Source organism: Heterocephalus glaber, unplaced genomic scaffold (assembly GCF_053883595.1).
Source record: "Heterocephalus glaber isolate CG9 unplaced genomic scaffold, H.glaber_assembly_v1.0 deba00001550, whole genome shotgun sequence".
In the NCBI taxonomy this organism is placed as follows: Eukaryota; Metazoa; Chordata; class Mammalia; order Rodentia; family Bathyergidae; genus Heterocephalus; species Heterocephalus glaber.
The window spans coordinates 11,206,251-11,229,912 of record NW_028258343.1 but is presented as its reverse complement, the minus strand read 5'-3'; the positions used below and the strand labels follow the sequence as shown (position 1 = coordinate 11,229,912).

General features: G+C 34.5%; 1 pseudogene; it reads left to right on the top strand.

Moving 5' to 3' along the window:
* Positions 1-14,787: 14,787 nt before the first annotated feature.
* Positions 14,788-15,604, top strand: LOC101713571 (small ribosomal subunit protein uS3 pseudogene; annotated as a pseudogene).
* The last annotated feature ends 8,058 nt before the right edge of the window (positions 15,605-23,662 follow it).

Sequence of the window (23,662 nt, the reverse complement as noted above, 5' to 3'; positions counted from 1 at the left end):
CGATTAAGTTTCCTGATAAGTATTTGAGACTGAACTTTTGAAGGCATGAAGATAAAAATAAGAAAAGAAGAAGGTATTGGGAAGACAAGATCACCAAAATATACTTTATCTTTTGGAAATAAAAGCTTCACTGTGGGAGGCAAGGCATAATACATTTGGCAATATCTCAGGAGTGATTCTATTAGAAAGACTGAAGAAAGTTACAAAAAGAATGATTTACACACAAATTAACAAAGAGAAGTTAATGTACCAAGAACTCAAAGAATATTAAAGGTTCATGAATCCCAAAGAACTGCCAGTATGAATATTTATTCAGTACTGATAAAGTAGTATATTACACTTAATATGTGAGCTGTAGAAGGATAGACAACGTCATTAATATTTTAGTTTGGGGCGTTTATTTAATAGCAAGTGTAGTGGAGATCAAGCAAAAGGATATCTGACACATTATCGCAAGATAATTATTTCATTGCTGTTGTACAACAAAATGCTTATCGTGCTGATATGACAATAAAGCAAATATTGCCCATAAACAAAATGACTCTTTATGAATGTGTACATATTTCTCACTGCTCTCAACCACAGAGAAATGAGTCTAGAATTACAAGTGAGTAAAAGGATAAAAAGTTGTTTGGGCTATCTACACTTTTGTAGATAGATTGGCTAGCTATACTGCTTAAATCAAGAGGGAAATTACCATATCATCATTTGACTTTATGCTCTGAAAATCAGTTGAAAATTCAAACCCTTTGAATTAGAAAGGTAAGAATAATATAAAAGAAAGAAATGGATGAGTTAAGCATCTATTCCACATTGTAGTGTGCTGTAGTGGATATTTTGAAAATTAACATTTATAGAGTCATTGGAATATAGAAGTGAAGTACACACAAGAGACAATAAACTCATTACTAAAGAGGTAGTACTGACTTAAAATAGAAATGGGATCAAGAAGGTCTTTGTAGAGAATTGATTTGTGGAAAATTGATAAGTAATGTATTACTAAGGGAATATAATAAATGTTCAAGGTAGATCAATGTTGCGTAAAGAGAATATCATGCTTTTCCATAAACTACCATGCTCCACAAACAATTGATTTAACTTAATGTGACATTTCTAACATCTCTCCATTTAATTCATGGGTTCAGCAAGATAATTCAAGCCCCAGTGAGAATTTTCAGTTTGTTTATCCAATTTGGCTATCTACATTGCTTACATCAAGAGGGAAATTGCCATATCGTCACTTGACTTTATGTTCAGAACCAAAGGCAATAAAATTACAAGGTAAAACATTTTTCCTTTAGAAATTCAAAACATTCTTATAAATCTTGGCTGATTAAAAAAGTGTGTCAAATTTTTTTTTGAATAGAAACTAAAAGAATTCCTACATACACCATTGTTTCACTGTTTTGACTAATTAGAGTAGGGCAATAGATAATGACAAGATCCACAGCATCAGCCTCCATAAGCAATTAGAAATCATCAGGGGCACAGTGGCCTCATGCAGACAAACTGGGAAGCATGCATTTGGCCACATACTCTTCTGCCACAACTGTCCAAACATTTATTTTTACTGTACTACAACTGATAAGAGTAAGGCAAACACAATTATTCTGGGAACACAACAAGAGACTGCAATTATCATCTGTTTTATTCCCTGCTGTATTCCCAGTGCCTACAATGTCTGGTTTATGATAGGTGTTCAATTTTTCTTAATAAATAACCATATATATTCTTTCTGAGCTCTAAAATTATAATCTGTGATAATGCTTTTCTCCAAGAAAATCAAAGTCAGTTTAAAAGTCTTTCTCATTTACTTTTCATATAATGAATGTAAGAAGAAGAATTATTTTGTGCCTATTTCTCAAATGTAAGTAACTAGCCTAATTATTATTAAACTATTTATAACTCTATTTATACTACAAAGTTTATTACATTTCAAGTATTTAAATGTGTTCCAATTGTGAGGAAATCATTTTCATTACTGTAACACATATGTTATCCTATAACAAATGAAATTTAGAGACTTTACAAAGATAAAAGGAAAGTAATAAATGGATGCTAAAATTTATCTAACGTTGCAGTTACATAATTTGAAAAACAAGCATTTGGAAATATTCATAGGACTAGCATGTGAGATGAATAAAACAGGCATATTATCATATTCCTAGAGATGGGAAATTGTGACATCCAGAATCTGTTCTTTGCCTGAATTTAGAGAGCAAATCAAAGGCAGTCCCACATCTCACTAACTTTATTCCAACTTCATAAAGAGAATGTAATAAAAGCCAACTTTATGGACTGAGCTAAGTGTTACTTATTTTCATGTTTTCAAAAGCTTTGAACTGATAATCTCTTCTCAGAAAGCACCAAAGTAATAAAGAAAATGGATTTGAATTCTCAGGCCTTTCATCTGTTGAGGGCATAAACATTACAGGTGATTGTTCTATTTGCTTAAAATAGTCATCTTTTATAACAGTTCTAATAAAGGCAGTAACCTACTTACACAGTCTCACAGCCAACTTTTGAACAATTAAGCAAGAAAAGTATCTAAATTTTCAGATCCAATAGAAGCCTTCATTTTCTTTTTTTTAAAAAGCTTTATCTTAGTAAATTATTACTTCTGTTTAAACAGCACTCTATTACACTCCTACTCTACTGTACAGACAATCTACAATGTTGTTGTTATCCACCAGCACAACACTAAAATATTGATCTACCCAAAATCAGTCTTTATCCTTTCCATTACATGGCTCAAAACCTATTATAGATCCCAGTTGTCACTAGCATACAGTCTACATTCCTTTATAATGACTACCCCTTTGGCATCCAAAGTAGTTTGAATGTACAATGGGTTTACAGAAACAAAAAAGCTAACTGCTCATATCCAACCATTTTCTTCTCTACAGTAGGAAGGCTGGAGACAGGAAGAAAGTCAGAGAAAGAAAAATCTGACTTAAATATTCCCAAGGGGTTGTCAAAATGCTGAAGTCATATTTTTGAAAATTCTCTGGGCATTTCCAATGCGATGCTTAATTTTGAACCACTGATAAAATTTCATTCCATTTTCCTACTCATACTTTTTCTAATCAAGTAAATCTTTCATTTTCCCAAGCTTTACCTCACACTGCTCATGCCAGAAAAAAAAAGTATACATTCGTTTTTTTCTTTCCTTTGTATGTTTTTGACATTTTTCAAAATTAATTCCAAATCCAGGTCTTCCATGAAAATTTCCAATACTGGAGGAATTCACTAAAAGAGTGTTTATTGAGAGCTATTAAATGAGAAGGTACAGTGAAGCAATATTACTGATTTTGAATATTTTATTTTTCTAGATCTCATTCACAATTATTATGGTCTCAAAAGAATGACTTGTTCCAATTACATGGCCATCAACAAAATATCTTAGAATAGTTATCCAAATAATAAGCAATACAATTATTTAAAAGAAATGCATTCTTTTTAATGTCATTATTCATGGAAAATGATCATTCACTGAATGTGGATTTAATTTTCTGAGAATGGTTAATTCTACTCAAAACTCTTAACAATAAAGTAACCACAATGCTTGCAAAGAAAGGTCTTGCTCACAATTGAATCTCTAGAATCTAAAGTAGTACCTGTAACTCACTGAGTATATGTTGATTAAACAGATGAATTTTGGATGAAAAATTTGTGATTATGAAGAAATTATATTTCTTAGCTCTAAAGGCAATACTGAGGAGTAGCTCCACAAATATTTGAGCTATTGCCACTTTTTTGGCTTTGTGAAGGCAATAAAATCTCATGAATATATAAAAAAGTATTTTTTAAATTCATCATTATTTCTGTATAGATTGATCTTGATGGTTATTTAAGACATAATTATCAAAATTTAAAACTGTACATACTATTTGACCTACATTTTATTTTAAAATAGTATGCAAATCATAGAGATAGCTAAGAAAGACTTCAATTAAATCTCATCCAAATACTAAATTATTACGTATAGAAGGATTATTTTATTTTTTATTCTTTCCTAAAATTTCTATTTTGAATAAATATAAATTTATTAAAATTTTACAATAAAATGGGAATTAAATATCTATTAATGATAACAGATTCAAAAACTCAGTTTACTAGGTCACAAATATTATCTTTATCTGTCCTACTCATTAACTCAGTCTATTACTTCTTTTATGTGAGAAATGTTCTGCAGAATGCTACAGACACCAGTGAACAGGATATAGCCCTTGCCTTGGTGACTGGAATCAAGTGAAAAACATAACTGGTACATAATCACTACAGAATTTCGCGGAACTTACTACAATAGGACGAAGCCCAAAGTGCTATGGGACCACGTGGGAAGGGCAACTTTCTTCAAAAGTCAGGAAAAGCTTCCCGGGAAAAGTGATATTGAAACCATGACTGAGGGACAAATGAGAGTCACCTAGAGGAAGAGAACAAGTAGATAAAAAGATGGTCCAGGCAGAGAAATTGCAATTGTCCAGAAGTGAGAGAGTTTAATGCTTTAATAGAAATAAAAATGACTTGGCAAAGCTAATCCAGAGACTAGCAGAGGATGGAGGTAGGAGAAAGCTCCTTTAAGAGAGAAAAGACACGAATGTGTGTGGAGACCATGTGAAAAAATTTGGAAAAAAGGGTACAAATAGCTGCTAAGAAGGTAGAAAATTGTGGGGAAAGGATAAGTAACATCATTATATTGAGCTTTGCAGAAGTAAACTGAATGAAAGAGAAATTATGGGCCTGAACCATGTGAGAAGGCAAGAGCAGTTAAAAAGTTGTTGGACTACAAAGATTTTCGGAGAAAATAGAAGAGCACCTCTGTAACCCTGAGGTATGAAAAGAGAAATGATAAACTAGAGTTCATCAAAATTTAAAACTTCTGTTTTTCAAAAGATATCACTGAAAAAATGAAAATGCAAACGACATTGTAGGCAGTGTGTGACAGACATAGAGGTAGAAATGTACATGACAAAGGGCTATATCCAGACTATGTGCAGAACTCCCACAAATGTATGAGAAAATGACTAACAGCTTAATTCTTTTAAATGTCAAAAGGCTTGAACAGTCACTTCATAAAAATAGACATACAAATGGTCAGTCGTTACATTAAGTCATGTTCAACATGAGTGAATCAGAGAAATATAAATTAAAAGCACAATGAAATACCACCTCATACTTGCACATGGGAAAATTGTCAAATTATAAAGATTTTAAAGACTGAAACCTAATTGGTGCTAAGGAGATGAAGAAAAATGTAAATATCATAAATTGCTAAGGGAAGTGTTAAATGGTCCAACAAATTTGAAAAAATGCCTGATAATTTCTCATTACTTTAAACAAATATCTAAGTCCTATAATCAAGCAATTTCACTCCTAGATATCTACCCCAAAGAAAGAAAAAATATGCCCACAAATATGCTTTTATAAGTATGTTCATAGCAGTTTCACCCATAATTAACAACTAGAAACAACACAAAAATTTATCACCGAATGAGTAAACAAATTATATTGTCTTCATATACTAGAACACTACTTCACAATAAAGATTACAGATATGTGCCTCAATATGGATGAATTGCAAAACATTATTTTGAGTATAAGATGACAGAGCATGAGACATTTGATTACTCTGTAAAAATTTCAAGCATAGTCATATTCATCTACACAAATAGAAATCAGCAGAGTGACTGCCTTTGGGTGAAGTTGAAAAGATGAGCTGAAAAGAAGAAAGGAAATTTTCTAGAAGGATAGAAATGTTCCATATATTGGTTGAAATGTCATACAGGTACATACATTTGTCAAACTTCTGGTAATTGTATACTTGATGCATCTGCATTTTGTCACTTGAAAATTACATCTTATTAAAATTAGTTAATTTTTAAAAAGTCATTGCATATAATCAAAGTGGGAAGTGATGATGAACTAAACTAAGGCATTAGAGAGAATGAACAAATATGCAAAATTAAAGGGACAGCAATAGAAAAGATGCTGTCAAAATTGAGCACGAGTAAACAGTCAAATATCCCTCCCAACTTCGGAATTTAGCACAGTTTAGCAGACAGTGGTGTCATTTACTGGAATAGCAAACAGGAAAAGAGAGAGTTGCAAGATAGGGGGATATTATGAATTTCATTCCAGAATATTGAAGCACTTTTGAGACATTCTAAATGAAATGCTCCATAAGCTATTTGTTCACAATATTATGGGTCCAAAATAGGACATATATCAAAGCAATAACTGTGGGGAATCCTAGCCCAAATTGTATCACAGAAAGTGATAAAATGACCCACAGAATCTCCCAGGTAGGAAAAAAGTCCTACTTATGGTAGAAACAGACTAATTAGAGCCCACAAAGTCAGTTGAGAGGGATCAGCAGAAATAAAACAAAAACAAATGCAAGGTGAAAGAACAAATGACAGAGTCCTTCAAGAAGAAAGGGATGGCTAAGTACAGTAAGACTGAGAGAGGTAAGTAGGCAAAGGACTAAATACAGTTCACTGGATGTGTCAATAAGTAGCCTTTTCCTCTTTTATGAGAAGAAATGGCATCAGAAGCCAGATTGTAGTGAATGAAACATGAAGAAACTGTTAATGGATTTTACATTTTTTGAATATCTTAATAATTGCACATTTATTTACCAACCTGTGTACAATTACAAGAATTACTGCAAGCACACACATGCATACATGCACACACATCATGCAAATATGCAGGCTATCCTTTGCCCAAATGGTAATTATTATTTGAGATTTAGTTATACTTCTATAAATACCCCAAAAAAGAATTTCATTCTAAGAAAAAAATTATGCTGATATCATTTAAAAAATGTGCTTACAAAATTACCAAGAAATTTAGGTCATTTTCAATCACAAAATTAAGATTAAATTGCAAATACAAATTCAGAAGGAAAAATAACAAGCAAATAGGTCTCCTAAAATAAAATTCAGCTGTAAGGTATATTTATATGAAGATATAGACAGATAGATATGTAGATAGACATAAATGTAGATATATAGATATAGATAAAAAAGTGAATTTGGTCCACCACACCACATAGCTTGGCAAAAGATTGACAAATAGGTCTGACAGTATTTTTGTAGCCCAGGGATTACAAGGTAAAACCAGATTTCCTTTACATCCTGGTTATTAGATGATATCAAATGCTACGTGTGTCTGTGTATATACAAGTGAGGAAGTATAATTCATGTTCAGAAAGGAGCAATAGTATTAAGGAAATAAGCCCCTCACTCTCTGAAGGGTTTTTATTTTTGTTGGTTTTCAGACTTCGAATATCTTCATATATTCCTATTTTAAGTATTTATTGTGATTAGATTAAATTTAAAAGTGACCTTATTTTTCTATATGTCTTTAGCTGTTTCCCTTCATCCTTCTCTGACAGATTATATGAATTAGATTAACTCTTTCACATACCTCATGCAATTCAAGAACTAGATGAAAATTACTCTCTTGTCACAACAAAAGAAAATGTAATTTATTTAATTTACAGGAATTTATTTAAAGAGATATTAATGGTATATGGAAGTTTGGTTTGCCATGATGTCTAATCCAGTTCCTGCAACTCTATAATGTCTTTGATTCTTTTTGGAGATTGTGGTAGGGAAGGATATAGGAAATCAATCAACCAACCACTAGATCAACCCTTCAACTGATATTCCTACACTGGTAAGAAAATGAAAGTGTGGGTATAGTTACAAGATAAATAAAAAGGTAAATACTACAATTAACTACGTAGTAATCATAATAGAAAAGTGAAATTCCATGAACTGGAGTGCATCCCAACTTCAAAAATGAAGTTGCTGGGGCCGGAGATTTAGCTCAGTGGTTCCGCAGCCTGCCTCGCAAGCCCGAGGACCCGAGTTCGATCCCCGGTACCAAAAAAAAAAAAATGAAATGAAGTTGCCAGTCCCAGTACGGTATGAAATATCTCAGTACCTGGATAGGCAGACTTATAATATAGAGAGCATAAATCCAAGTAGACCTAATAATTTGTTCCCAAGATTGTGTAAGTCTATAAGCTGGATTTTATAAGTTTCTACTTCAAAGAACCATGAGGTTCTTTCAAATAATAAGACTTAGCCTTTCCTAAGTCTTTAAAGAGTACAATACTATATTTCCAGGATGATTTCAATGCAGATCCCACCAGACTGACTCACACTCCACAGCTGATCTCCACTTATCAATGCACCTCCCCATTGTCTCTATGAATGTCACTCTTACTCCTGCCTCTTTGTGTCAGGTTTGTCTTATCCATGCTAGGTTTGTCACCCCCATTCTGAAAAGCCTAGATCCAATCTCATATTCTGCTTAATGGCCTTCAGAAAACACTAGAAAACACTGCCTTGCACTAATTGCTCCTTTTTGTGATCTCTTCTGAACTGTGCCATTTAAATTTTTACACCAAGGAAATACATATTTTGCACATGTCTTATATGATCAAGAATAAAAACTAAATGATTCTTGCTTTTAAAAAACAGATCAAGGTACACTTTTGTTACCAAATCCATAAATATAATACAATCTCAATTTTAAAAATGTGTTGTATTGAAAAAGATAAGAGAAAATTCTGCGAACAGCATGGGAGAAAAGACCAAAATCTGAAATGCAAGGAACTTCCAGGTTTCTCTGAATTTTAATCAGGTGTGTGTTTTTTAAGTGCTCCTTCAATTAAGGAACTTTTATAAAAATTCCCAATTTTTTTCCAAAACAACATTTGCCTGCATTCTGAAGTTGTGTTCTCTTCTTGTAACTCTGATTCAGCCAATGATTTTACCTCTATCTTTGGTTCTGTAACTGTACTGACATTTCTATTTTCTTATCTCTTTGTGAGAATAATTATCTTCCAAGTGATTTGATGACTCAAAGTTTTAATAGCAGTTTGAAGAAGGGTCTATATAAAGGTGCATCTTCATTGATGCAAATAACGTACAAATAACATGTTTTGTTGGCTTTCACTTGTTTTCTAACATGTGGATACACAAATGCCTGTATCACTGGTGATGATGTATTAGTATTTTACCACAAGAATATTAAAAACAGAAAAAAAATATTGAAAATGAAGATAGTGTATAATTTGAGTTATATATAAACAAAATCTGATTGCAGTGACTTACTCATGAACAATACAGTTGATTTTATCTTTTTATAATAATTGTATTTATTTTTTGTACCTATTTTGAAATACTAAAATGGAAACTTCAAATGGTTAATAACAACTATTATAAAATATCTCGAGGAAAAAATATAATTCCAAAGGTAGTTTCTTCATCAAATTCAACTCTTAAAGACAGAAAAGGTGTTTACAGTGGACAAATCTCAAAGGAAATTCTTTCACATACTTCAGTCAGATTATTTCTGGTTTTAGACTACAAATAAAGGAGAAAATCTTTAAAGTGCTTTTAAATATAATCAGTGTTAGAAGTGTCCAAATTTTCCCTGAAAAATCTAAAAGATATTATTTTCCATGTTCACGCATAAAAATGTGGCTGACATGAAAGAAATCTTCCAAAATAAATAGTATATCTTAAAATTTTATGGCTAGGAAATACCTAGTCCTGCACTCATAGTGGGGCTAAGATGTAGTACATAGTATTCCCATAGATGAACAAGATAAAAATCAAAGTGACATATAATCTAGCTTGTAAGTGGCACAACCAAATAAATAATACTAATAAATTGACTCCAAGCAGTGTTTACTGTCACCTGACATCAATTTTTTCATTCATTCATTGCATAAACACTAAGCACTTGGAATATACAAGAAACCTGCTACAAGTGAAGGACAAAATAAAATAATGGACAAGGACAGAACCTTTAGAAAAGATAAATATTTTTAAATAAATTAAAATAAATGCTCTAATAGAAAATAGGAATGAGCAAGTGATTTTGTCTAGGTCTAGGAGAATCAGGTAATTTTTCATAAAATAATATTTGAAAATATGAAATATGTATTTTTGTAGAAGATATATTAATTTCCTAGGGCGACCAAGCCAAATTACTACTAACTCAGTGGCTGACAACAACTGAAACGTATTTTCTCCATGTTCTGGAGCCCAGAGTCTGAACTGAAGGTGCTGGCAGGCTCAGCTCCTTCGGGATGATCTGAAGGAGAGTCCCTCCCAGGCCTCACTCCTGGTTTCTAATGACTGTGGGCTGCCATATGCATCATTTCAGTCTCTTCCTCTGTCTTCCCATCAGCCCCTCCTTTCCCTTTTTCTTCTCTCACAAGGAAATTGGCATTGGATTTAGGGATTACATAATCTAAGATTCTCTTCCTAAATCAGACTATATTCACTGGTTCGGGGGAGGCCTATGTCTCCGGGGCTGGAGGTAGGGTGCTATTCAACCTGCACCAGAAACAAACAGAAGTTTCCATGGGAGAAAAGTTTGAAAGGACATTCTAAGAAGTAAGAGCAAACACCATTGCAGAAAAACATTCATGCAAGAGCATGCCACTTATGAGAAAGAGTACTATTTGAATGAACCTCGAGATGAGATAGGAGATGAGGTCAAGCAGCAAGTTGGAGACAGATGAAGAAGCACCCTATATGTCAAACCAAGAAGATTTTAGACACAATAAAACCATTTTAGATGATGGTGTCCATAACAACAATTTAGTCTATAAAAGCTAGAGAGAGTGGTAAAGGCTGACAGACTTTAAAACAGAGGTTGGCAAACTTTCTGGAAAGCGCCAGATTGTAAATATTTTAGGTTTTCAGACCATACTATCTTTGTCATAACTACGCAACTCTGCCATTGTAGCATGAAAGCAGACATAGACAATATGCAAATGAACAAGTGTGGATATGTCCCCACATATTTGTGAATGCTGAAATTTAAATTCCATATATTAAACAGGCCATAAAATAGTATCCTTTGATTTTTTAAAATATCTTAAAGAATAGCTAGGCATGATGACAGAAGGATAAGAAGATCAAATCCTACCAGAGGAAGTTAGCAAGATCATATCTCAAAATAAAATAATTTAAAAAGGGCTTGGGATTTAGCTCAATGGTTGAGCACACCTGAGTCCAATCTCCCAGTACTGCAAAAACAAACAAAAAAATTCTTCAGGTATAAAAGCATTTGTAGAGCTGATGACAGCAAAAATAGTGAAGTAGCTAGCTACGGGGCCTATTCTTTTACAGGAACGCCAACCAAAAAAAATCAAACAAAAACTAGAAAAATCAACTTTGTCAGAACTCTGGAAGATAGTCAAAGGGTTATAGCCATTAAGCAAATATTGGATAAAGAAAAAAGGGAATTAAAATGATAGTAACACTGTATAGCTCTTATATGTGCTCTTTCTCCTTCTTCCTCCCCAGCATGGCAACGAGTCTGAAGAGGGAAACTCTTTCCAGGCTGGCACTTTGGTCTCTGGTTTGTGAAACGGCAGAGATAAGAATTGTGTTTGTCTGTGTTTGCCTGTCCAGGGCTACCTGAAGGAGGAATAAAGGTGTTTTTCCTTGTTTTACCCTATTTGGAACACTCAGGTAGAAAAAGGGCTTTACAGGAGACAGTCCTCTTAAACTTCACCAGGCAAATGAACAGCCCACTCTTTCCTGAGGCACCAGCATGCCACTGAGGTAAATGACAAGCAAGTCAGACACCTGGGAGCAGAAGCAAAGAAATCTGAAATTCAAAAGCACAATAACTGAAATTTAAAAAATTTACAAGAGGATTGAACAGGCAGAAAAAATGAATCAGCAAACCTGAAGATAGGTCAGTTGAAGTAAATGAGTCTGAGAAACACAAAGCAAAAATGAAGAATAACAAACAGAGGTTTAGAGACCTATGGGACATCAAATATATAATTATCTCCTATAGGATTATAGGAGGTACAAGCAGAGAAGGGGGAGAGAAATGGATATGAAAGGATTTGAAGAAATAATGGTCGAAATTTGCCCATCACTGATAAAAGACACTACCTTTGCACATCCAAGGATCTCAACAAACGGAAAGAAGGATAAAAACCAAATATTTCCATAGCAATGCGCATTATAATCAGACTTTCAAAAGTCAAAACAAATAATCTTAAAGGCAGCAAAAGAGAAATAAATTTTCATGTACAAGAAATCCTTAATAGCATTAGAACTTAGTTTCTCAGCAGAAACTATAGATGTCAAAAAAGAGGAATGATTTAGCTAAAATACTAAAAAAACCTGTCCCTCATGTATTCTATATCCAGCAAGATTATTCTTTTAAAAATATGATGAAATTAAGATAAGCTTACGTGAACATAAGCTAAGGAAGTTTGTCACCAGTAGATTTACCTAATAATAAATGCTAAAAGGAACACTTCAGGTGGAAATGAAAAGACACTAGACAGTAACTAGACATAGTATGAAAAAATAATGAATACAGGTAAAAGTAACCACACAGATGACTACAAAACCTTTTATTATTGTATTTTTGGTTTGGAACTCCTCTTTCTTTTTTTTATATGATTTAAAGACATATGCATAAAATTATAATTACAAATCATTGTCAATGGGCACAAAACATATAAAAATTTGTATTCTGCGGCAGCATAAAGGGGGAAGTGGACGAGTATAGGAACAGAATTTTTGTATACTATTAATGACAAGATGGTATTCATTGAAAACATACTCCTATTAGTTTGAGATTAATATTCCACATAAATACAGAATCAAAAGTCCATAAAAAAATTAATGAATGTATCAATAAATATAGCACCAGAGCAAAAAAGGATTACATACTATAACCAAGTGGTATTTATCCCAGAAATACAAAGGATATTCAGTATGATTCAATGTAATTAACCACATGAATAAGGTAAAAAAATATACTCAAATCACCTTAATTTATACAGGAAAAGCACTGACAAATTTCAAAACCCTTTATTGACAAAAGTAATTTTAAATATCTAGGAATGAAAGGGAAAGGACACTTATAAAAAACCAATAGTTAATATTATACTCAATAGTGGAAAACAGAAAACCTTCTTCTCCCTAACCCTAATAACAGGAACAAGACATAGATTCCCACTTTCCCCACTGCTATTCAACATTGTACTGAAAGTTCTAGTCAAAACTAAGTAGACAGGGAAAACAGAAATAAGTCATCCAAATTTTAAAAAGAGAAATAAAACTATTCCTTTTTATTAAAAATGAGCTTAAATACAGGAACCCTTAAAAATAACTACTAGAACAAATAAATTCAGCAAAGTAGGAGCTTACAGGATGAAAACACAAAAATCAGTTGTGTTTCTATACATTAACAATGAATAATCCAAACAGGAATATAAGAAAATAATTTGATTTACAATAGAATCCAAAAGAATAAAATACCTAAAAATTTTTTAATCAAAGAGGTGAAAGACTTAAATGTCGAGGGCTGGGGATTCAGCTCAGTGGTTCCAGCACCTGTCTTGGCAAGCAGCACAAGGTCCCGAGTTCGATCCCCAGTACCAAAAAAAAAAAAAAAAAGACATACATGTCGACAAAACACTGCTAAAAGACATTACAGAAAACCTATGTAAGTGGGAAGACATACCATGTATAAGTAGTAGAGGACTTAATATTGATAAAAGGGCAATATAATTCAAAGTAATTTATAGTTTAATTATAATTCCTATTAAAATTCCTTTTTTTTCCACTGAAAAGCAAAAGACAATTATCAATTCAAACAGAATTTAAAGGGGCCCCAAATAGCCAAAACATCACTGAAGATAATAACAAAATTGGAGAACTCACAATTTCAGATTTCAAAAACTCATATTATAGTATTCAAAACAGCACAACCAGAAGAGACCTAGAATAGCAAAAGCAATTCTAGGCAACAGAGACATGGCAGGAGGTATCACAATCCCCAATTTGAAACTATACTACAAAGCTACTGTGATAAAAACAGCATGGTACTGGCAAAAGAACAGACCTGAGGATCAGTGGGATAGATTAGAAGATGCAGAAACAACTCCAGACATACTCAGCCACCTCATCTTTGGCAAAGTAGTAAACCACCATCATTGGAGGAAAGAAAGCCTATTTAATAAATGGTGTTGGAAAAACTGGATTTCAACCTGCCAAAGATTAAAACTAGACCCATACCTATCACCATGCACTAAACTAAGATCAAAGTGGATTAAAGATCTAAATATTAAAATAGAAACACTAAACCTGCTGGAAGAGAAGTTAGGTAGAATTCTTGCAGACATTAGCATAGGAAAAGACTTTATGAACAAAGCCTCAGTAGCGTGGGAGTTAGCATAAAGAACCAACAACTGGGATCTCATCTTATTAAAAAGCTTCTGCACTGCAAAAGAAACCATCCACAAAACTAAGAGACAACCTACAATGTGGGAAAAAATTTTTAGCAACTGTATCTCAGACAAAGGACTACTATTTAGAATATATAAAGAACTGAAAAAAATCAGAACCCCCAAATTCAAAGACCCAATTCAAAAATGGGCATCTGAAATGAACAGACATTTCTCAGACAAAGAAGTAAAAGCAGCAAAGAAATATATGAAAAAATGCTCAACATCACTGGTCATTCAAGAGATGCAGATGAAAACAACACTGAGATTCCACCTCACCCCAGAAAGAATGGCTGCTATCAAGAAATCAACCAATAACAAATGCTGGTGGGGCTGTGGGGAAAGAGGAACCCTGCTCCCCTGCTGGTGGGAGTGCAGACTGGTGCAACCACTGTGGAAATCAGTATGAAGATACCTCAAAGAACTAGGACTAGAAGTCCCATTTGACCCAGCTATTCCCCTGCTGGGTATCTTCACAAAAGAATTAAAAGAATCAACTTTCCTTTCGGTGGCTCACGGTGGCAAGATGGCGGTGCAGATTTCCAAGAAGAGGAAGTTTGTTGTGGATGGCATCTTCAAAGCTGAACTGAATGAGTTTCTTACTCGGGAGCTGGCTGAAGATGGCTACTCTGGAGTTGAAGTTCGAGTTACACCAACCAGGACAGAAATCATTATCTTGGCCACCAGGACACAGAATGTTCTTGGTGAGAAGGGCTGAATGATCCGTGAATTAACTGCTGTAGTTCAGAAGAGGTTTGGCTTCCCTGAGGGCAGCGTAGAGCTTTATGCTGAAAAGGTGGCGACAAGAGGTCTGTGTGCCATTGCCCAGGCAGAATCTCTGCGTTACAAACTCCTAGGAGGGCTTGCTGTGCTGAGGGCCTGCTACGGTGTGCTGTGGTTCATCATGGAGAGTGGAGCCAAAGGCTGTGAGGTTTTCGTGTCTGGGAAACTTCGAGGACAGAGGGCTAAGTCCATGAAGTTTGTGGATGGCTTGATGATCCACAGCGGGGACCCTGTTAACTACTATGTTGACACCGCCGTGCGCCATGTGCTGCTCAGACAGGGTGTGCTGGGTATCAAAGTAAAGATCATGCTGCCCTGAGATCCAAGTGGTAAGATTGGCCCCAAGAAGCCTCTGCCTGACCATGTGAGCATTGTGGAAACCAAAGATGAGATCCTGCCCACCACTCCTATCTTGGAACAGAAGGGTGGGAAGCCAGAGCCACCTGCCATGCCCCAGCCAGTCCCTACAGCATAACAGGGCATCCTTGGCAGCAGTATCTGAAAATGGAAGCTGCTACATAAAGACATTTAATAAATCTTGTATAAAGAAAAAAATAATAATTAAAAGAATCATACCACAGCGATATATGTGCACCCATGTTTATAGTGACACAGTTTGTAATAGCTAAAGCTTGGAAACAGCCCAAGTGCCCATCAACTGGAAATTGGATAAAGAAGATGTGGTTTTTTTATAAAATGGAGTACTACTCAGCCATAAAGAATGAGAAACTAGAGTCATTTATAGCTAAATGGATGCATATCGAGGCCATACTCATAAGTGAAATAAGTAGGACATACATGTGCAAATACCAAATAGTTTCTCTAGTGTGAGAAACTGAAAGTGTAAATAAGGGTTAAAATGATTAAAATGAATAATTGATAATTTGAAATAGGAAGAAAAGGTCCAAACGGGTAGGGATGCTGGGAGGGGAAGTGGAAAGGAAAGAAGGGAAAGGAAAAATTATGAGAAAAAAAAATGGAAATGAAGTCTATGTAAATAGGGAAGGGTGCACAGGTAATGGGGAAAAAATTAAGAACCAAGATACATCATGTACAGGTACAAGCATCCAATGATAAATGTAAACATATTATATACCTAAAATGTATCAATAAAAGAATTTAAGAAAAAAAAACACCAGCATGATACTGGCATTAAGGATAGACGTACGGATGAATGAAATAGAATTGAAAGCCCAGAAATAAACGTATATATCTATGGTCAATTGATTTTCAATAATAATAACAACACTAGTCCATGAAAGAGTAGGTTATCTAATAATACTGAGAATCTTTTTGCAAAAGTTTAAATGGACCCCTACTTTACGCTGCATACAAAAATTGACTCACAATTGATTAATGACATAAATGCAGAGGATAAATGTAGAGGCTAAAACTATAAAATTATAAAAGAGAAGAAAACATAGTGGTAACTTTGTAACTTTGAATTTCTCAGTGGATTCTTAGAAATGATTCCAAGGGTAAAAACAAAAAAAATAGGTAAGTTAAACTTAATTAAAATTACAAGGTTTTATACATCAATGGACAGTCTACAGAATGATACAAGATATTTGCAAGTCATATCTCTGAAAAGTGTTTGATATCTAGAACTCTTAGAACTGAAGAAGTCTTATAACTCAACAACAAAAAGATCAACAAAATTAAAAAGTGTGCCAATTTTCTGAATGATATACATAAATGGTCAACAAGCACATGAAAAGTTGCTCAAAACACTCTTTAGTGAAATGAAAAGTCTAATCTGTAAAATACCACTTCATACTTGGTAAAATGGTATTTTTTAAATGGAAAACAAGCATTGGTGAAGATGTGGCCAAGTTGGAACATTCCTGAAATACTGGTAAGAATGTGAAATTGTATAGCCACTGTGGAAAACAGTCTGACATTTACTGAAAAATTAAATGTAATATTACCTTATGACCCAGCAAATATACTACTAGGAATATATCCAAAGAATTGAAAACAGGAACACAAACAAAAAATATGTACATTAATATTCATGTCACCATAGTAATTTTCTCCCTTCCTGCTACTCTCTTCTCTCCCCTTCTCTCCCTTCCTCTCCTCTCACTCTTTCTCTCCCCCTACAGAGCTAGAAACAATTCTATCTGTCTGTCTCTGTCTGTTCTGTTTCTCTCTGTCTCTGTCTCCTACATGTGAGTAACTAGAAAAGGAAGAGAGACTAAAGGGAGCAGATGACATATTTGAAGGGATACTGACCAAGAACCGAAAATTAGTGAAAATCAACCATTAGTTCCAAAAAGGCCAGGGAACCCAGATAAGAATTAACACAAATAAAAGCATATATGCACACATCAAAACCAAAGGTAATGAGAATATCTTCAGGGCCAGGGATGTGGCTCAATGAAAGAGGGCTTGCCTCCTATGACAAAGCTCTGAGTTTGAATCCCCAGCACTGTAAAACAAAAGAACAAGAGAGTGAATCTTAAAGTATTTTTCTAAATTTTTTTCTTTAAAGAAAATCAGCCACAGAAAATATCAACACTGTATAGAAAGAAGAAAATAAATCAATGAGAGCATATTAATCAAAAAATATGGAACACAAAACCCAATGAAGAACACCTTTGAAGCACAAAACAAAACAATAAAATGTCAACCTGAAATTCTACACTGAGGTAAAATATATTTCAATGAAGATAAAATAGAAATTTCTTTCACACAAACACAAGCTGAGAGAATTCATCTCAGCAGACCTGCACTACAACAAAACGTATCAGAAAAATGCTTCAGAAAGAAGAAATGGAAATCCAGATTTCTTCAAGAGAATAAAATATATCAGAAGTGGCAAAAATATGTATGAATATAAAGGGCATTATACACTTATTTTAATATCTATAAAAGTTAATTGTCTAAAATGCAAATAGGAATAATATATTGTACAGTTTAAAAAAAAGTAAAGTGAAATATATGATAAGAGCATAAAGAAAGGGAGGGGAAAATATGGAAATATACATGACTGTTTATTTTCTTAAGTCCTTGTACTCTACCTGAAATGCCATAACATTATTTGAAGGTAGATTGCTGTAAGTTAAAGACATATACTATAAACATTATAATCAACATTAAAAAATATAAAAAAACTGGAATTACTAACATGCAAAAAGTGAACATAAAATGGAATCATTAAAAATAATCAATCTGAAAGGAAGTATAAGAAAGCAGTTGTATACAACAAAATACAACTGAGCTAGAAATGGGCTTAAAACTTTTTTAAAAAATAGGACCTCCTTTCTTATAAACAATATAGTAATTCAGTGATAGAAAAACAGTTTTTCTAAGAAATGATTACTAAAATTTTTGGTAGTAAATAGATGCATGAAATTGTATGAGTCATCCAATAACCATAAATTTATTGGGGAACCTAACCACAGTGGTGAATACTTGCTCTGAAAAGGAGACTACATATACCTTTTTTTCTTCCATTCTTTATTTTCACTAGTACAAAAACAGTTTGTACAGATCACTGATATGTCATATACAGGGTCCAAATATGATCAATCAGTAACCAGTATGATGGTAAAATAATCACTCATGAATTGAAGAGCTCAGGGAAAGGCAGAGAAAGAAATGCTTTTAAAGACAGTACAGAAACCATCTAAATTGAGTTTCTGGATAGAAATGCAATACTAAACTAAGCTGTGAAAAAGCTAAAGCCTGCATGTTACATTTCTTCTAAATTTTATACTCTGAAATTCCATTCACGTTGGACAGACCAGAAGTACACAATAGTTCAGTGAGTAATCACTGAATTCAGAAAGACCTGCTTCACAATGGTAGTGCTTCTGCCTTACTGGGTAACCTTGAATAAGTTACTCCAGACTTTTCAGCAATGATCTGTTTGATATTAAAACAAAAATACAATAAAACACAAATAATATAACTCCAAAATATAAATATTAATATCTAAAATGGTACCTCATTGTGAATGAAGAGTGCCCAAGATTGCCTGTTACATATAAAACACCATGTGTGTGATTTTTCTTATCTGAGAAGGCTGTTCAAAGTGGGCTAGAATCTCCACTATTAGCCAAAATAAACCTTTTCTCCTTAAAAGTTTATTATCCAAGGTATTTTCTTACAGTGGAAACAGTAAGAAAACACAGAGGTTTTCTGTTCAAAAACAATAATACCAGAGATGTATAACAACAGTGCAGAAGATCCCAGCAAGAGGCCCATGTGAAACACAGCTGCGTGGAAGCCCGCAGATCCCAGCCAGGGCCCCTCCCAGACACCAACAGCTACCCAGCCAAAGGCCCACATGGAAAAGATCTACGTGGGTGGGGAAGCAACAGCCAGAGGCCCCCCAAGATACCATTGGTAAGTGTGTGCAGACACCAGGCAGAAGCAGGTTCAGACACCAGGGACTCAGGGGCATGGCTACCAGGCAAAGACCCTCTGAGACAAAAGCTATGCAGGGGCATGCCCAAGCCAGGGGCATGCCCAAGCCAGAAGCATGCCCAGATAGCATCCCAAGTGTGCACAGGCCCCAGCCAGAACCCTGCCCAGAGAACAGGGTACAGCAGAGATACAGAGGCCACCATTCTGAATCTAGGAATTGGCTCAGTGGTGAACAGCAGAGAAAAGGCCTCTCTAGCATGATGAGAACTGAAGACCACTGGGCAAGCAAAAACAGTCACCTCAACAAAGGTGCATAAGGTTACATCTGCAGAAATGAGAAGACACATAAACAAGTATCAAAACCAGACTTCCAGATCACCTAAGGCAATACCAAGAGGTTACAAGATGGAACAAACTGATACTCAACCACCTGGATGCCCGGAACTAGCAAAAGGAGAGGATAAAAAAATAAATAAAATCAAAAATAATTTCTCAGATAACAACAGAGATTGTGGCCATAGTGCAAGACATGATTCACTTATTGACAACTCTAGAACAGAAACAGATTAAAAAAAAAAAAAAAAGAGGAGCTGAGGAACGTGATGGAATTCCCAACATAGGAAACAAATGGAATCCATAAAACAGAAGCAAACAGATATCTAGGAGATTAAAAATTCCACTGATAGTTTATGCAGAGGAATGAGCCAATGTGAGGACAGAATATCAGATATAGAAGACAGAATTGCAATTAGTGACCAGGAAAAGAAAAATTTCTTACAAGTAGTAAGGGACCACAAGAAATCAACCCAGCAGCTGTTAGATGATGCAAAGCATAGCATAAGACTGATTGGAGTCTATGAAGAAGCAGGAGAGAGTGCAGACAACATAAAAAAAACCAAAAACTGTTCACAGAAGTAATAGTAGAGAACTTCCCAAGCAGTGTAAAAGAACTTGAAATACAGATAAGTGAGGCATACAGGACTCCAACTAGCCTTGATCAAAAAAATCTAAACATAAGCATATAATAGTTAAGATTCCAGAAACCCAACAGAAGAACAAAATTCTACAAGCAGAGAAAAGAAACAAGTCACATACAAAGGAAAGCCCATGAGAATCACAGAAGACTTCTCAAGAGAAACCCTCAAGACAAGAAGAACATGGAGTGATGTATTCCAAGCCCTAAAAGAAAATAACCTCCAACCCAGATCGATGTACCCTACAAAACTATCTTTCAAAATTGATGGAAAAATAAGATTATTTCATGACAAACAGCACCTTAGGAACTTCATGAATACCAAACCAGCACTCCAAAGAATTTTAAACAATATCCTAGGAAAAGACAATGAGGATCACAACCCCAGGAAGCCCAGCAGAATGAATCCATCAGGCACAACAAGAATTTAAATGCAAAGGGGGAGAATCCAACAAAAAAGAAAAAGTCATGACAAGGATAAGTCAACACATATCAGTTATAACCATCAATGTTCATGGTCTCAATTCAACAATCAAAAAAAAAAAATAGACTGGCAGAATGGGTCCAGAAGCAAGATCAACAATATGCTGCCTAGAAGAAACACACTTAATTCAAAAAGAAACTCATAGACTGAAAGTTAAAGGGTGGAAAACAATACTCCATATACTCCATGTGACATGAACACACACAAAAAGAGGACTAGCTATCCTATTTGCAGACCAAGTGGATTTCAAACCAACACTAATTAAGAGAGGCAAAGAAGACCACTACATCTTTGTAAAGGGAAGAGTCCAAGAGGAAGAGATGACAATCATAAACATACATGCACCAAATACTAGTGAACCCAGCTATATAAAACAAATACTAATGGACATGAAAAATCATATAAGCACAAATACAATAGTAGTGGGGGACCACAATACTCCACTGACACAAATGGGTACATCAACTAGACAAAAAATAAAAAATGAAATACTACAACTCAATCAAACTCTTGAACAAATAAACTTAACAATGCTCACAGAGTGCTCCACCCGAAAAAATCAGAATACACATTCTTTTCAGCTGCACATGGGTAGTTCTCCACAACAGACTACATACTAACTCATAAAACATGTTTAAGTAAGTGCAAAGGAACTGAAATTATCCCCTGTATATTATCAGACCACAGTGCAATGAATTTGGAGAGCAATAGCAAAAGAAAGCACAAGAATTTCATAACCAAATGGAAATTGAACAACATACTTCTGAATAACCAATGGGTCACAGAGAGAAATAAAAGAAGAAATCAGACAGTTTCTACAATTAACTGACAATGTCAATACAATGTATTGGAATCTATGAGATATAATGAAAGCAGTCTTTTTAAAATTAATTTTATTGGTACATTTAATGTATACAATGACATTCAACATTGGAAATTTGCACCTTTACATAATTCATCTTGGTTCTTATTTTTTCCCCATTCCCCTGCCCTCCCTTCATCCCCTCCACCACTCCCTATCTATGAAGACTTTCTTTCCATTTTTGCTTTTTTCTCATATTAATTGCATTCCCTTCTTTCTTTTCCCTTACCCCTCCCACTTCCCTTTCCCCTTTGCACATTTTCTTCCTATTTCACATTATCTATTATACCCATTGGTCCATATTTACACTTTCAATTCCTCACACTAAAGAAATTATTTGGTATTCATACGTGTGTCCTATTTATTTCACTTAAGAGTATCATCTCATTGTGTATCCATTTAGCTATAAATGTCTCTTGTTTCTCATTCTTTATGGCTAATACTCGATTTTATTTAAAAAAAAATTTTCTTTATCCAGTCTCCAGTTGATGGGGAATTGGGCTGATTCCAAGTTTTAGGTATCATGAATTGTGCTCCAATGAACATGGGTGCACATATATCACTCTGGTATGATTTTTTTAATTCTTTGGGGAAGATACCCAGCAGGGGAACAGCTAGGTCAAATGGGACTTCCAATCCTAGTTCTTTGAGGTATCTCCATAGTGGTTTCCATGGTGGTTGCACCAGTCTACACTCCCACCAACAGTGGAGCAAGGTTCCTCTTTCCCCACAGCCCTGCCAGCATTTGTTATTCATTGATTTCATGATAGCAGCTATACTTTCTGGGGTGAGATGGATTCTCAGTGTTGTTTTCATTTGCATTTCTTGATTGTCCAGTGATGTTGAACATTTTTTCATGTTTATTTGCTATTTCTATTTCTTTGCCTGAGAAATGTCTGTTCATTTCAGATGCCCATTTTTGGATTGGGTCTTTAAATTTGGGAGGACTGATTTTTTTAAGTCCTTTATATATACTAGATAGCAGACCTTAGTCTGAGGGACAGCTGGTGAAAATTTTTCCCATGTTGTGGCTTGTCTGTTCACACTGTTGGTGGTTTCTCTTGCTATGCAGAAGCTCTTTAATAAGGAGAGATCCTACTTGTTGATTGATGGTGCTAGTTCATGGACAACTGAGGTTTTGTTCATAAAATCTTTTCCTACACCAATGTCTTCAAGAGTTCTACCTAACCTCTCTTCCAGCAAGTTTGGTGTTTCTGTTTTAACATTTAGATCTTTAATCCATTTCGATTTTACTTCAGTCCATGGTGAGAGATATAGGTCTATTGTTCATCTTTGGCAAGTTGAAACCCAATTTTTCCAGCACCATTTATTAAAGAGGTCATCTTTCCTCCAGTGAGGGTTTTTGGCTCCACTGTTGAAGATGAGGTGGTTGAGTGTGTCTGGAGTTGTTTCTGCATATTCTAATACATTCCACTGATCCTCAGGTCTATTTATTTGCCAGTACCATGCTGGTTTTTTCACAGTAGCTTTGTACTATAGTTTCAACTTGGGAATTATGATACCCCCTACCTTGTCTTTATTGCCTAGAATTGCTTTTGATATTCTAGTCTCTTCTTATTCCAAATGAATTTTTGGATTGTTTTCTCAAGGGCTGTGAAGTATGCTGCTGAGATTTCAATAGGGATTGCATTGAATCTATACAGCAGTTTTAGAAATATTGCCATTTTCACTATGTTTATTCTTCCTACCCAGGAGCAAGGGATGTTTTTCCATTTTCTGGCATCCTCTTCAATCTCTCTTTTCAGAGTGCTATAGTTTTCAGAGTAGAGGTTTTTTATTTCTTTTGTTAGGCTGATTCCTAAGTATTTCAAGTTTTTGGAGGCTATTGTGAAAGAATTGATTGCCCCATTTCTCCCTCAATATGTC